The 11,745-nt window shown below is 40.7% G+C and overlaps 1 pseudogene; it reads right to left on the reverse strand.

Annotated features, from left to right (window-relative positions):
* Positions 1–3,797: 3,797 nt before the first annotated feature.
* On the reverse strand, positions 3,798–11,430 carry LOC138005839 (chondroitin sulfate ABC exolyase-like; annotated as a pseudogene).
* Positions 11,431–11,745: the final 315 nt, after the last annotated feature.

Below are 11,745 nucleotides of genomic sequence, written 5' to 3' on the forward strand. Positions count from 1 at the left end.
CTCTCTCTGTCTCTCTCTCTCTCTCTCTCTCTCTCTCTCTCTCTCTCTCTCTCTCTCTCTCTCTCTCTCTCTCTCTCTCTCTCTCTCTCTCTGTCTCTCTCTCTCTTTCTTTCTTTCTTTCTCTCTCTCTCTCTCGCTTCGATATTCGTCGTCAAATACTAAAACGTTATACTACTATTATTTCTATTCTTGACTTGGGGTCCGCGATTTTCCAGCGGGGGGGAGGGCATCCGATTTGACCCAAGAAATCAGAGGCCATGTTTTTTTCAAAGAGTTGCTTACATACAAAATATGTTTGATCGACTTTGTGACATCCCACTTTTGTTTGCTTAGGGCAAAAAAACAAATCCACCTGTTACTATGTTTGGAAGCAATCCCTAGACACAGAAAACAGTGGTGAAATGAAATTTAACAAATGCTGGTGGCCCAAAAAAAGAAGCTTATGAGAGATCTACTGTTTATGCCCACCAACGCGTAGTTAATGACGTAATGTGAAAACCATCTTCCGTAATTAACCGGATGTAGCGCAGAGGCTGCTTTGAACAATTCGGCTATAGTAGTATCTGTAACGCGGTTGACCATAGCGAGTTGTAAAATGGGTGCATTGCACGACGGCTATGTTACTTCTTTCCATATGTCAGATTGTAGGCCTTGGACAAAAGGCTCCTGGATTTGCGTTTGGGATCTATTTTTTTCTTCCCAGGTCCATCGTCCAAGGACATTCTGAGATATGGAAACAAGCAACCCATCCTCGGAAATTACAATTATCGACAATTCCTAAACTTTCTCGAAATTGACTATTTAGGACGCTTAGCGCTTGATAAGGATTATGGGAAATGAATATCTATTTTTAAAATCCGAACCCCAATGCCTAAACTCCCTGGATACGAATCTGAGAATGTTCGATTAAAAACCCTTTCACTTAACCACTATATATTTTTAAATTTGTCAATATTTTTTTTTTCAAATGCCGCTGTAAACGTGTACTATCACCGGCTAAGAAACAAGTTTAAACAGGAGAAAATGTCGGTTACCAAACCTCAAGAGAAAGCTAACCATTTTAAAATCAAGTACTAGACTTAACCGCTATTATAAATAATCGGTGCAATGGTCAGCCAGTTGAGCTTTAGTTGTTAAGTGGATAAAATTAAAACAGTTCCTTCACAATGCGTATTTCGGGTTCAGATCACGTCCAGGGATGCGACTTTTACTTTTTTGTGTTTTCATCTGCTACCACAAGTCCTGGGACAGAGTAATCTAAATTAATGATAACAGTAAATCCAGGGAAAATTAGGAATTGCCAATACTCGTCATTTCAGAGGTAGAGTGTATGTTGAACAAGTCACTACTTTGAAACGAGACTCGTCTTCCTGAGGGATTGGGGAAAGTTATACCCAGTCTCTTCAATCTTTGACCCATTAATGCACAAGTGGTCGTCGTACAAGAAACGTATTCCCCGAAGGAACGCGTGACGAAGCCCTAAGAATGTCTGCGTGGGAGGCTATAAGGAGCGTGGTGTGAATGCCGTCTGTCTGGTTGTATGCCTCTAACCACGGTGAAAGGTGTTTTTCATTTGAATCTTCTACACTGTACTAGCCACTGAAACGGAGTCGACGTTCAGAAAAAGGGAAATGCAAATTCTTTCCCTAAACTTCGTCTCTTTATCTCTTATTCTTAATCAATTCCAAATTAGCTTATTTGTCATAGGAAGCGTTTAATCGTTCGGCTCACAAAATTCGGTCTGGAACCTACCCTCTCATGCAGGGGTTTTCGGTTGTCAGCCGTGGTCATTTGACCAATCGTAACCAGGGCTCTATCTTGAGGGAGCTCGAGAAATAAAAACCGGGGGAAGCAGTTAACTGAGTATGAGGAGGACTTCCCAGCCAGAACAGCTTAAAGAAAGTGCAACAACTCAAGCAATCGTTTGACAGGCTCAAGCATCGTTACCTCAGCGTATTCTTCATTTCCCATGCCTTAGCCTGTACATACTCCACCCTTGTTTGGGTATTGTGAGACAAAAAGAACTGAGCGAGATTCGACCACAATTGTTTGCAATATAAACGATGTCTTGTCAAGTGCAATAGCTCTTTGCTAAGTTGTGTTGTAACAACTGGTGTAGCTCGTTAAGAGTCACGCTCCGGCCACACGGATCTTACATCTTGCTGCAGCAAAGAGAAGAAGAATGGAAATTGCAAACTTTGGGTCCAACGTAGAATTTAATGTGCAACTTACGATCACAGTTCTTGAATACGACATTATCGGAAAAGCCCAAAAGTTACAGTAGTATTACCAGCAATCTTTACAAAAGGTATAGATCAGTGTTCCTAGTCATTCCGAAGGCGTTCGCTTACATCCCAACCCTGAGTTCGAAAGCCAACACAATAGTTAAAGAGCCACTTTTTGGAACGGTCTTTCTCTCCTCTCCCCCCACCCCCCCCCCCCCTCCAAAAAATTGGCAGACACATTCATCCGATCAATTCCTCGTTTGTGCTAATCCTAGTTTCGTTTACGTTGCCGTATTGTTATCTTCCTGCTTGTGTTAATGAATAACGGCTCACTGATCACGATCAGGTTAACTGGCCACATTCGCTCAAAAGCCATTGCGTACCATGACTGAATTTCATAGCTGACATGTTGTTTTCCTCGTGATTTCACCTGAGTGCATTCAGCCAATTAGACCACGCATTTGGCCAAGCCGTCATTTGAAACAAAGACAAGCGACCGCAATCACTATTGGGCGAATGCGGGCCTTTAAGTTGTTCTGATTTTGACTAAAGTCTTACGTTGGCTTTTTTTCTTTTTTTTTTTTTTCATTTAATTAATCAGCGTAAGCATATAATAACGAAGCAAAGTGGTTCATAATTTCTTCCCTGATAAGAAGAAATGGAAAAATTATTATTGAGGTGTAGTTTCGTCAATTAAGAAGACCTAATCGTCACTGGCAACGCAAGGTTCGACACAGACAAAATAAGCCCTGGCGCATTAACTTGTTGTGAATTAGTGTCTTTTGGTGGACTGGGTACTAATGATGAAGATATGCAGTACTTAGTTTGTGTGTGTTGCTTTTGCGTTTGCTTGCATCCCTAGTGACGACCGAGCTTTTAGTTGGTCTGTTAAAATGCACCAGTGCCTCTGCCTTCAATGTACATCACCACGGATAGATTTTATCATCATTTATCGGTATCTCTCTGCGTGCACCTCTAGTGGTTTATTCGTGTCGAGAGTGAGAATTCATTCAGATTTAGGTCATTATTGGCTGATCATTCCTCGCTCCTTCACAAGGAGGGCCTGTTAACACGAACAGCGCAAGCTTTAGTACCAGTCAACAACATCCAACAACGCAATTTTGTTGCGTTGATGCTTCGGTGGCTGACGCAAAGTGGCCGTAACGTGGCCGCCGCCGCCCGCACAGATTGAATGACGAAATTACGGTTCTATCAAACGACTTTATAAAAGTGTAACGGTGCCATGCTCTGACATGAACTCGAGTCGTCAGCTAGCAAGACTCTCTTTCAGTGGTTCAGTTTACTCTTATCAACTCGTTCGGGATAAAACCACATTTTCCTGCCTCACTCCCTTACGGAAGCAGCACCACCACCCGTTCATTCGCACTGAATGAATGAGCGCCTTTCTGAACATATTTTAAGTAAAACCACTCGAGGTGCACTCACAGTTATGGTCATCTTCTAATATTTATCCGCTTATGCCATGCATTACAAACTAATCTTTAACCAAATAAAAGTCTGCGTGGAGCAATAGCCAATCAACTTGAATTCCCGGTCGCTTTCCTCTAATTATCACTGTATCTTCTTCTTCAATTTAACCTCAACACTGAAACCATTCTTAAGATTTAAAAATTGAATCAATTTGCTTTTGCTTTTACCGGATTCAGTATAATCTTGGACCCACACATTGGGTTTGTAGCAATCCGGATCTCCATGGGTTTGGGCATAGACGACACTTTTTTCCACCTCTTCTCGCAATTTGACTTCTACTTTTCTCTCCTCACTTGCTGAATGATATCTTTCTTCTTGCTGTGCATCATTGGAATTTCTCATGTACTTCTTCTTTGTTTGGAGATTCAAGCCCGGAATACTTATGCTGAGATAAATGTAGTCAGTCGTGCTTTCAACCATGATGAGAAGATCTTTACTGTTAACTTCCTCGATTGGACCACCGGCTGGAAGGGTAAACTTTTCCCTGAAAAGAACGTAGCCAGTCACACTGTGGGTGAGGCTCGTCCATGATCTTGGCGACTTGAGAAACTTGACGACATGGCCTTGGCGGTTGTTTAGCAAAACTTCGTAGACTTCGTTTCCAGCGGTATTTTGAGCAGTTGCTAGGTCTGTTAATGTCGCATGGTATGTTGATGTTGGTATCAAAACAGCAAATTCGTACTTACCGTTGTTTGGAGAACTGGTGTGATCGAACCAAGCCGTGCCATACCGGCCCGAGGTATTGCTTTTGCCATCGTCGGTCTTGGAGTTCTGATCTTTAACGTGAACTCTTAACATGGACTGGCTGGAACTCGGAATGTAGTAAAAATTCCCTTTTGTGTCTGTGAGCGTTATGTAACTATTACTAGATGACGGTGCAGAGTTACCGCTGAGGGTGTCCGAGTAGGTTTTATCGACTCCGTTCACCTTGATTTTCGATGAGCTGTCTGCGCTGAACAGTTTGTCTTGGAAAAGAGTGGTTTGGACTATTTTGTTTTTTGTGTTTGTTGCCGTAATGTGAGTTCCTAGGCTCACGATCAAGTTTTCAAAAAAGAAAAATGATTTTTTGAACTTAAACTTGATCTTACCACGCCAATCTGTTGAATCAAACTCATAATTAGGCTGATCGAAATCCATGCCGAAAATTCCGTTTTCTAAAGGATATGTTCCTTTAAACGTCAGACCCCCAGCTAGCTCCCGTTTGTTGTAAAACCTGGCTTCCCTTATGTTTAAGTCATCAATATTTGAGTCTCCAAGGCCTATAGTTGTGGTTCCAGGAACTTTAGCCCAGTCCCATCCGTTTTCAACGTCGTGAACTTTTAGAATCGCTTCGCTGTTTGCAATCAGGAGTGCTCCATGACTAGCGAACATTCCGTATATATTTTCATTGTTCGGTTTGTTTTCGAAGTCCCAGAGAAAGTTGGTAAACCCTTTGGCTGTTGCCACCCAATCTTTTCTCCGGTGTATCGATAAAACCGCGTAGTTCTTCGACCAGTGACCTTCGGGAGAGGGCTCCGCAGAAATGGTTTTTGACGCAGAGGTGGTTTGCACCTTGAATGATAAGGATAACATATTAGATTCTAAGCCATGAATACCAAATTTTCATTAGAAATATGTGTTTGAATGGCCTTAGATTTAAAAAAAAAATAAAAAAACTTTGCAAGTACAGAAAGTTGGGTCCCCAATGAGGTTGTCTTTTTAATTTAGACCTATTTTAGAGTTGGTTAGAAAATCAGATACCTTCTAACAAGAGTCTTCGAAAATAATCATACAATTTTTGACACCAAAGTTCGTGGTTATTCACTTGAGTTATCGCGTCTAGCTATAGCGAAGGATAGGAAGGGCGCACAAGGATTGGGCAATTCCTCCTCATATCATGCAGGACACTGTATTTGAAAATGCATTAAAACTAGCCGAACGTTGGAAGCAGCCACTTCTGAGATGTCGCCCTTTTCCCGAGTTACTTTTGTTTTCTGATGAATGAATGAATGAATGAATGAATGAATGAATGAATGAATGAATGAATTAATGTTTATTTGCCACACAATAATATTAAAAAGACAATCAATAATAAGAGTAAAGTCATTAATATAAAGAAAGGATGGATATTAGAATAACTGTGGCGAGGAGACCCCAAGAAACCACCGGGCTTATAAGAGGGTCCCCCTCATGTGCCTATCAGAATCTTACGCAATGCTTGTGCGGTATAACTAACGCAGGTTTTTTGAAAAGAAACTCTAACATATTTTTCTTAAAGTTCAGATAGCTTGATCCAGGAAGAGAGTTCCAGACTTTTGGACCTTGATAAAGAATTGTAAATTGTTTGATGTTAGTGCAACAAAAATGTGGCCGATAATTGTTGGCTATTCTAGTACCGCAAATTGTGCACTTGGCGGCTTGTTTCAAATAAATTTAAAAACATCGAAGGTAATAACTGATTGTGATAGTAAAACATGAACTTACAAATTTGAAATGAATTTATTTTTAAAATGTCCATGATGCCTAGTTTCCCAAATAAAGAAGCAGAATGCGCTCGGTAATCTGATCTGAATTTGTTATTGCTCGCACAGCACGCTTTTGCAAGTAGAATATTCTATTAAAGGTGGCTTCATATAGTTTCCTGACCACGCGCAACCTGGATAGGATGGAGCGAAAAGATGCATGACGATCAATCGATAACGTCTAGTGTTTGAACAATGGAACTCAACCAAAAGCAAAAAAGCGAACCTCTTTGTTCAAGTCATTGGTGGATATTACCATGCGCCGCGTAAACACTATTCAGACCATACAAGATCAAATTTTCATAATGGTGTCATTTTTTTCATTCTTTTTTCACCTTATTTCCTTTAAATCTTGTTGTTACAGGGGCTTTTTATTGACAGTGATGGTTACTTGCATGAGAAAGGGCACCTATTGCATCCAGATACTTGTAGTCAATTGATACCATCACGGTGTAATGTCCTACATCCAATTACTCCTTGGGTGGTGATCTATCTCCAATGAAACCACCCATTCAAACAAAGGGAACCTTGATGCCACAACCCGCGGATTCATAGTTAACAACTCCAAAAGATCTGTGATATCTAAGCTTGAGACCTTATCAGCAAAGTGTCGGTTAAATAGTTGAAGTCTCTTAGTATAGACTATCATCATGGTTTTCATAACAGTAATCATTTTACCGCCAGAACTTGTTTCAAGTAGTCAAAGGCTACAAGTATACACCATCATAGTGGTTTTCAGTTATCATTTTACCGCCAGAACTTTACAGAAGACAATTGTTTCAAGTGACCAAATGCGACGTTTCTTCTGATCGTGCCTCCTCGGTGCTGTTTTTGGCAATGACTACCACAGTTAAATATTAGGATTGGTCAAATTGAAAACGACTTGAAACCCGGTTACCTATCGCCACAAAATGACTTTAGTTTGTGTCTCGATAAATCCAGTGCACCGCATTGTTCTGGTTGAAACAATTGTGATCTTTAGAATGATTGCTGATTACTATGGACAATGACCATTTAAAAAAAATCTCCACTTCCTTTCTTCATTATGTCTAAAGCTCCCAGAGTGTTAAAATAGTACTTGCTTTTTTTAATTCTCCCTCCTTTCAAATATTCTATCATGTCTGGGTCACTCTCGTCATATAAGCGCAAAAACATCTCTGGTCCCTTTACACCAGTTACTGTTATTCCTGATTGCACCGTTGAGGTTGGAGGATTAGAAACACTGATGTAGGCATATCCTGGTAAGGCCTTGAAGAGCACTTTATTGAAGTAATTTGGAAAGCGCCCATTCACACTGTTTGGTGTGGAATATTTGGCCGACATAAGACGCATTGTTTCAAGTCCACGCCTGATGTTGTTGACCGATGTTGTCGACAGGGAAAATTCAGTTCCATGAAGAAGGTATTGGACCAATGCTGCATTGTGTAAGGCTTGTGGAACATAGGCGGATCCATAAAACGCTTTGTGGTGGTGTCCGGTGTAATCGGGTTTCATAACTCCTCCAAGACCCTCGTTTACAGCTATTGAGTTATCCAACCATTTAACTAGGGCTTCCATGTCTCTTATTCTTGCTTTAATTTCTACATCCGTGTCCTTTGGCATCGTTAGCACGATAAGAATTCTAAACAAACATAATGTTATCATACGATCTGCAGTTGTGCCTCTATATTCGAATGCGGGTGATTGATAAACCTCTCCAAACTCGTTGTACCATTTGGCTGTGTTGATGAGGTCCTCCAATCTGCTTTTGTTTGTGGCCATACTCAGTGAGTCACTGATGAGAAAGAGAGTGTGCGAGAAGCCGGAACCGTCTCTGTTCATTTCGTGGTCCAATGAGCCAAGGCCACTTCCGTCGGCGAATCCTTGATCTTTCACAAAATCGAGAAGGCTGTTGATTTTGCTTAATCGGTGAAGATTAAGAGCTTTGATGGTAGCTTTTACTTGATCAGCTTGAAGGCTAGATGAAGTGGGAAGGAAGTCTTTGAATACTTTTTGCATGGCCTGGTGGCCACCCGCGATGGCTTCGTATGCAGTGTTCTTAACAGATGTGTTAGCAGAATTGAGGTTATTAAGTTCGGCTAAAACAGTGCTGTCTATTTCGGCAGTACGAGATCTAAGATAATATTCCACTGCCAATGGCAAAAGAATTTTTGTAATGACCTCCCCAAACTTTTTTTTATTTCTGCAGTTTCTGCAGAACAAAGGAGGTCCCACGAGTTTCTGATTTTCGAAAGTCAAAGCATCATAATACTGGTGTGCTTGTTGAATACTTCCCTGCAGAGAATCCCATCTGTGTTTGAGAAAACTTTCGCTTGGGAAGTTAGGGGTTGTTTTGGTTTCGTCGAGGTACCAGTTCTTAAGCCGGCTCTTAATCACATCAAAACTAGCTGTCTTCTCTTGATCAATTCTCAAGGGTAACGGAGGTACGGGTTGTTGACTCCAGTGATAAGTTCGTTGCCAAGTGTTACTTGCGTCATACTGATCCACTCCTCTGATTGGTGGAACTATCTTGTCACGTGACTGTTTACCAAGCTCGGATTTAAACTCCAGTAAGTCGATGTAGATAATATCTGCGCCACTTAAGGTGAAGAGGATAACTTTGGTTGGAGCAATGCTGGTGCCTGGAGGTTTGCACTCTGTAAATTTTACCCAGATACCTCTCCATCCTTGAAAATTCAGACTCGCATCAAAAGTGCAGATACTTTGTCGGCTTCTTGCATTTTCTTTGAACTTGATTGACAGGGATTTTCCTGGTGAAGCACTATCTTTGTAGAACCAAACTTTGACACCACCCCTTTGAAACCACTGAGTAGTAATTTTATGGGCATTTGACAGATCTAGGCGCAGACTCGAGGGAGAGTTCGAGGTTGCATTCCATTTCAAGGATTTTTGTCCGAGCTTTACGGTCTTCTTGTTTGTGGACAATGTTTTCGAACCAGCACTTGATGTTACAACCTGAAAGCAGTCTGTATCTCTTGAATCTTCGAAATCAAACACGTGGTCTTTCTTACAAACGGTGGACGAAGAGGAGTCTGAAAATTAAAAAGTAGAATAAATTTGTTATGGGACGAATGTGGCAGCTTAGTCGGTTTTTCCGCAATGTAGATGAATTTGGGACCTAAGTGCAATTTTAGTTAACCGGACACTGTATTTCTCAAGTCGCCTGAAAAGGCGCACCTGATCTTTGCGTTTTAAAATACGTATAAGAAGAGATCTAAAGTGCAATATGATGGTAAAATTTAACACCGAAAGGTTCTTAAAATCCACAAGTATCTTTAGAAAACTACTAAAAACGAAGAATTTTCGACGTAACGGTTGCATAACGTCATTATCAAGTCAAGAAATATGAATAAGAGAGTTTAAATACTAAGATTCAATGTAATATGTTGGACCGACTTTCATATGACCCCTCACAGTGACTCCAACTGTCCTTAAATGATACGGTTCCAAAAGTTTAGTCGGTCGTCGATATTTACCTCTAATAACTTAATTGTAGGGCTACAATTTACATCAATGTTTGTTATATTAATGAAAATAAATATAAATCATGCTTAGTTGTGCATTTTTTCGTACTTTGAAGAGGTCGCCAAGGGAGGTGCTTTTGTCAAAACCATGTTCAGACTCCAGATGCTTGCCAATTGTAGAGATCTTGTGTTCGGCCACGTGATGATGTAAGTATCGATCGAGCAGTACACCGTACCCGACATAGTTTCCTTCGCACAAATCACAAAGCTGGTTTCACCTCTTTAGTTTTTTGCTTGTGAACACGTTTGACATTAATGCCGACTTTAAAACTAAGGTCGTTGAGATCCTTAGGTACTCGACCAGCAGATGCTTGGGATTTAAAAGGAAGTAGATGAGTGGAGGAAGGTTTGAATCTGTGGTTTCTTTAGGCGTTCCCCTCTTTTGCCTTTTCCTTTGGATGACTAACTCAATCAGATTTTTGGGGTAACGCAATTTGTGGAACAAGGCACGGAGTCATTTCACATTGTAATGAGAAAGTAACTTGCACAAACTTGCATTATACATGGTGTCGTGCAGACGTCATTGGTGTGGATTATTAAATAGTCTTACAATAGATAATAATAACAAATAACAGGAGCCCATAAGTAGGAGCCTCCATGAGCACTATATCCTTGAGTCAACCTTTGCCCATATCTTTCTATTTTTAGAACCAACCCTTCAGCAGGAGACTGACATTTACATTAATTTACATCAATTCGCACAATTTTCGTACATTGGTTTTGCTATTTTTGTCTTCGTTGGACAATGTATTTATTCTGATTGGTTATTTTAAACAGCGCGTGCAGTGCCGAACAACTCGTGGTGTTCTAAAAATAGAAAGATACGGGCAAAGGTTGACTCATAGGGCTTGTATGGGGGAGGCAAGCTCCTACTGATGGGCTACTGCAAATAATAAATGAAATATATTTATATAGCGCTTATATCAATAGCTTTTCTAAGCGCTTTACAATAAAAGGGATATTTCTCACGTATATAAATTTATTCATATACTCCGAGAAAAACTTAAAAGCTAATTAAAATTGACAATTCATAGCTATGTAAAATATGCTTGGCGAAATAAGATGAAGATTATGCAGTAGGGTCGGAGACCTGTCGCATTATTGGATGGAGAGGCCAAATGGTGTCGGTCGTCGTGGGTTGCTTATTGACCCTCATAGACCGTATTCGTATTCTCAGTATTGGACTGGAACTGCAATAGCTTGCAATGGAGGATAATGCGGGGAAATCTTTTGAAATGCTTTTTAATATAATCCCCCGCATTAGCCTCCATGACATTGTCAGCTAGTTCCAGTGCAATACTGAGAATACGAATATTGTCTATTAGATGCAGGTAGATTTTGATAAGAATCACGAAGTGTCCTCAACTGTGACATTACTAAAATCCGGAAATATACGCGATAAACGTCAGAAAGAGCCCCCAAAATCTTCTGTTCAATTAAGAATAAAATGTTGCGATTTAACCCTTACCCAGCTTCCAATAGTCAGGGTTAGGGTTAGGGCACTAGGCACGAGTCATGACCAGTGGCAAATCATGCACACACGACCCACTAGCTACGATACAACACGTGCGACCCACCAATCACCCATGCCAATTCCTCCACAGTTTTAACAGAGAGTAGATCGCACCATTTACAATAAGACCATTGCGGTTTTATCGCAGTTCCCAGTCTGCAGGAATCATCGCCCATCTCTCAAGTGGTTTACCTCGAAAAGGGCCTTACACCTGACAATGTCCGAAAAATCTACTTGTTCAGATGGGCGAAAATCACGTGACCAAAACCGCTAGGAAATTTGTGCCTCAAATTCAGCTTAAAATAAACTTTGTAGTGTATGTATTAGGGTTTTGTTACTACACATTGTGAAACCTGGGCGTTCTACAGCTTGCAACTGAACAGCTATTAAACTATGGAAGCCATTTGACCAGCCGAGCTTCCATAAAACCAACAATTATTCATCGAGCGAGGTTTTCGTTAATAGCGGTGGATATTTGCTTAGCCCCGATT

Source organism: Montipora foliosa, chromosome 6, assembly GCF_036669935.1.
Source record: "Montipora foliosa isolate CH-2021 chromosome 6, ASM3666993v2, whole genome shotgun sequence".
Lineage (NCBI taxonomy): Eukaryota > Metazoa > Cnidaria > Anthozoa > Scleractinia > Acroporidae > Montipora > Montipora foliosa.